The sequence below is a fragment of the Nicotiana attenuata genome, unplaced genomic scaffold, assembly GCF_001879085.1.
Source record: "Nicotiana attenuata strain UT unplaced genomic scaffold, NIATTr2, whole genome shotgun sequence".
NCBI lineage: Eukaryota > Viridiplantae > Streptophyta > Magnoliopsida > Solanales > Solanaceae > Nicotiana > Nicotiana attenuata.
The window spans coordinates 222,081-226,936 of NW_017671980.1; the positions used below are offsets into that span (position 1 = coordinate 222,081).

The 4,856-nt window shown below is 37.6% G+C and overlaps 1 non-coding gene across 1 annotated transcript; it reads left to right on the forward strand.

The window, feature by feature from the left end:
- Positions 1-291: 291 nt before the first annotated feature.
- Positions 292-363, forward strand: TRNAN-GUU. Its single transcript has one exon. It is a non-coding gene; the product is annotated as a tRNA-Asn (tRNA).
- The last annotated feature ends 4,493 nt before the right edge of the window (positions 364-4,856 follow it).

Sequence of the window (4,856 nt, forward strand, 5' to 3'; positions counted from 1 at the left end):
AAAATGTTAAGAAAATAACAAAAAGGGTCCATTTTGCATTTTTTGGTATTAGTTTGCATTTCTCTTTAGGAATTAATTAGGAAATATAATTCCAAAGGGATATTAAATGAATGGAATTGGGATATGGATGGAATATAATGAAATAGAGCCACTTTGAGGTTCCCTCTGAAATGGGGCATGTAAGGGAGCCACTACGAAGAAGTTCCGGGAGTTACGAAGGAAGCTTCGAGCTCATATTGGTCATGGGTTGGGAACGGGAATTGAACTCTATGAGATCGAATCTCCTGTTGTTCCTCAGTAGCTCAGTGGTAGAGCGGTCGGCTGTTAACCGATTGGTCGTAGGTTCGAATCCTACTTGGGGAGATTTGATTGATTCTGAATTAAAGAATTAAGAATAAAGGGGCTCGCTTTGCCCGTTAAGAGTAGGGAACGGACTTTCTCCTGTTACATGAATCCAATTTTCATTTCATCCGGGAAAAGCCATCTTTTTCTCAACAATGTCTTTGTCATTTAATCCAATAGCGTTCCGTTAGATAGGAACAGATTTGATAAATACTGATAACTCTCGGATAGAGTATTAGAACGGAAAGATCCATTAGATAATGAACTGTTGGTTCTAAGCCATCTCTGACGATTAATCAACAATTCGAAGTGCTTTTCTTGCGTATTCTTGATAAACCAGCGTTTATATATAGATGTAGGAGGATCTGTTTGGGAAGTCGATTTTTTAGTCTATCTATAAGAGGAGATCATATGAAAAATGTAACCGATTCTTTCGTTTCTTTGGGCCACTGGCCATCTGCCGGGAGTTTCGGGTTTAATACCGATATTTTAGAAACAATCCAATAAATCTAAGTGTAGTGCTTGGTGTATTGATTTTTTTTGGAAAGGGAGTGTGTGCGAGTTGTTTATTTCAAGAATAGGCTGGACCACCCGGCTGTACTCTTTTCCGTTATAACTAGGAAAGAGAGGTGCATGATCTCGCGAATTACTTCTGAATTACTTCTATTTATTGACAATATCTTCCGTTTCATCCAAGCAGGATCCGAAGTATCGGCCTTATTGGGTAGAATGCCTTCCGCTGTGGGTTATCAACCCACCCTGAGTACCGAAATGGGTTCTTTACAAGAAAGAATTAATTGTTAGAGTCAATTTGTTTTTAGTTTTATTGTAGCATTTTATAAAATAGATAAATAAATATAAAAATACAAAAAAATATAATAAATAAAAAATAATACAAAAGCAAGAAAATACAAGAAAACAAATTGGTCTCAATAAAATGCCCAAATTGGGCCAAAAATGGTTTAGCCCACCCCAAAAAACCCCTCAAAACCGGACCAAACCACTGGCCCAAACGCCCTGCCCGGTCCAATTGCCCCATACTCAAAACGACGTCGTTTAATCATGACTGTCCATCCCCCCAAATCCAATGGCCACGATTGATTCTCGAATTTAAATAAAACTGTCCGAAAATCATACAAAAAACCAAAACACAACCCATCTTCCTCGTACTCCCTGTAACGCCAGCGTTGCCCCGCCGTCCTCCTCCCATCTCCGCCGTCCTCCGCCCTAGCGCCGCCGGCCGGAAATCGCCGCCGCCGCCGGCGATGCTCCGATGGCCACCAAATTTACAACCTAGAACCACCGTTCTCTCCTCTTTCCAACCCCCATCTTAGTTTGTCTCGAATCCCATCCAATCGCCTCGAATATCAGATCTAAACTCTTCCGGCCAAGTCACCAACTCACCCAAACCGGCCCAAATTCATACTATATGCTCCTCAGCTCTCCCTCATCATTAATTCATACCTAGAAACCCTCGAATCTGCCCGGAACATTACAAATTCTAAATCCCAATTCCGGCAGAACCCTAACTCAGAAATCTTGGGGATTTTGGACCGTAATTTCCCTAATAACGTGTTTTCTTTTGAAAACACACGATTAGGGATGTTACGTGTCAAGAATCCTGGAGGATTCAAACAACAATGGCTGGCCAGAGTTCGTTCCATAATCAGTAAGCCTTCTTTTTCTTTTCTTTTCTGATTTTTTGACTTGTTTGTTTAGCTTTAATTAGGGTATTTTTTCCTGCATGATACTTAAATTAGGGCTATAGGGTTTCAATTTAACTGTTGTTTGGATAATTTATTTTGATTCTGGTTAGTTTTCGATTATGTTAATTGTTACCTGTTGTTCAAAATTCTGACAGATTAGTTTCATGATTAGCTGTATTTAATAATGATTTAATAGTTTTAATTTTGTTGTTAGTTTAGATCATTTGAATTTCAATAATTGGTATTAGCTAGGGTTAATTAGTTCAATTGAAAATTGGTTAATTAGGGTTTTTCTTTAAATTACTGTTTAAGCCTTAACAAATTTAGGTTTCAGGATAAATTGGTTAAGTGTAATTGATTAAAACATGTTGGTAATTCTAGGAGAGGTTTGAGGGTGTTTTAGGGATTGAAAATGGCATGTTTTGCCAAAATGGTAATTTTAGAACCAAGATAAAGGTAGTATAGGTATTGTACGATTCAAAGAACACCCTAGGGACTTCTAGAATAGGACTTTAGTGTAGATTTTAGCAAATTTAGGGTAGTAACTTGAGAAACAAGTCAGAAATTGAAGGTTTGATAGGTGAAATCTGAAATTAAAAGAGGGAAAAAATGTGTGAAAGCTTCCAGAATATTCTGCCCCACTCCTTGCCTATAAAAGGCACCCCTGATGCCTTCTTGAAAAAGTTTGAGAGCTGGCAAATTTCCCCCAAAACAGTCTCTACCATTTCCAGATCTGCAATTTTGAATTCAAAATTCAGAACACCCCAGATTTTAGTTCATCCTGGTAGAAAACAAAAATACAAAAATAGAAATTATAAAAAGGTCAAAAACTGTTCCATTGATCACTTCGGTTTGATTTCGAGTTTGAGTGATTGATTTTGGTCTTTTGGTTCAATATTTGTTGGTTGAGATTCAGAAAACTTACTGCATTTGAATTTGAGTCAATTTTGGTGTGTTTGAGCTATCCTGGTTGATTTTGGCTTGTTCGAGGCCTATTTTGGTCCAGTCTGGTTCATCTTCATTGAAACTAGTTGCTGTTTGGTTGGAGTGTCAATTTTTGGGCCAAAAAATTCAGTTCAAAGTCACTGTTAGAAAAAACATATTGCTGTTGAGCCACTGTGTACTGCTGCTGACATTTCCTTCATTTTATTTTGATCTACATCCCAGGTACATGTTCTGAATCTCGACGTCATGTAGAAGTTCAACTGAAATGAAATGAAATGGAAACACAATTTCGTTAGAAGCTTCATCTGTTGCAGCATTTTCATTATAATTGTTTGTAATGACTGGGCTTGTAATTAGGACTGTTATGATAAGTAATTTAGACTGGTTGAACTTTAATTTGTAATGGTTTATGCTGATGAACTGTTAAGTGTTGAGTGTGTTCGTGTAGGTTTGTGTAAGAGTTTTTAGTAGTCAAGTATTAGTCGTAACTAAATTTGCTAAATTCCTGCTAGATTTAGTTAATTACCAGTTGAATGTTTCACAAATTCATTTTGATAAGTGATTCAGAGGTGAGAAGAACCTTAGGTAGTTTTCATTTTTCAATCTGATAAAAAATATTGGCTTGAACTGTTTTGGGTTGACTTGAGTTTCAGTAATACGAAGGCATTATTTGGTCATTTGAGTTTGCATTGTTAATGTGTGTTGTGATTGGCAGGCGTGTATAAGTTTGCTATTTTAGATACTGGATTTGAACTAAATTTTGGCATGTTCATTCTCAAAGAATAAAATCACAAGCTTAGTCAAGTAAAACTCTGAAATTGTCTTTAAGCATTCCACAGGTTTGCCTTCGAATTTTGAATTACATGATTGACCTCTTGGCAGTTTTAGGCATCAATCAACAAAATATAAGTGTGCATGCCATTGAACTCAAATTTTTAATTAGACTGATTCTGGGTTCATGTTAAAGGCTCAGCACGTGACTGCCTCTTTTGAAGTAAGATTGGGTCCTGAATCCATTTTGGGCCCAGCACCAAACGACTTTTCCTTTTCTTTCAGTCTTGAACGCAGGTTGCTTGCCAGGCGGGTTGAAACCTCTTTATTGGGCCAAGTTTATCATAGTCAATTTAGGATTGGCCTTTAAATAAAAATGACGAGATGAGCCTCGCTAAGCCAAACAAATAAATTGCGGGGCCCTCAATAAATATCATATTAAGTACTTAGAATTCGGGACGGGCCGTTTAGCGAATTTCACGGCCTTCCCCTAAATAATAACTCGTTAGACGCTTTAGGCGCGTTTTAATAATTTACTTTCCTAAACTCGGGTGCGCATTTATGCGACCCAAATCCAAATCTCAACAAAGTCAAAATGTGTTAACAATCACGGGTGCACTGGTGCGACGTGGTTCGAGACGCATTTTCACGACGTTGCAATTCTTATAAAAGCGGTTTACTAATAAAGCACATAAGTAAAAAACAAGTATAAAAATCAGATTTTTAGCCAATTATAATAATTTAAGCGACCGTGCTAGAACCACGGGATCCGGGGGTGCCTAACACCTTCCCTCGGGTCAACAGAATTCCTTATTCAGAATTTCTGGTTCGCAGACTCCAATTGGGAAGTCAAATTTTTTCCTCGACTTGGTATTCAAAATTAAACCGGTGACTTGGGACTCCAAAAGCCAATCTTATCCNCAATAGGTACTAATAGGAAAAGTGAAAATCTGAAATTGGACCCTAAGTTTGCCTATAAATAGGCATTCATTTGCCTTGTATAAGAAGTTTTTGGAGCTCGCAAATTTCCCCCAAAATAGTCTCTACCATTTCCAGATCTGCAATTTTGAATTCAAAATTCAAAACACCCCA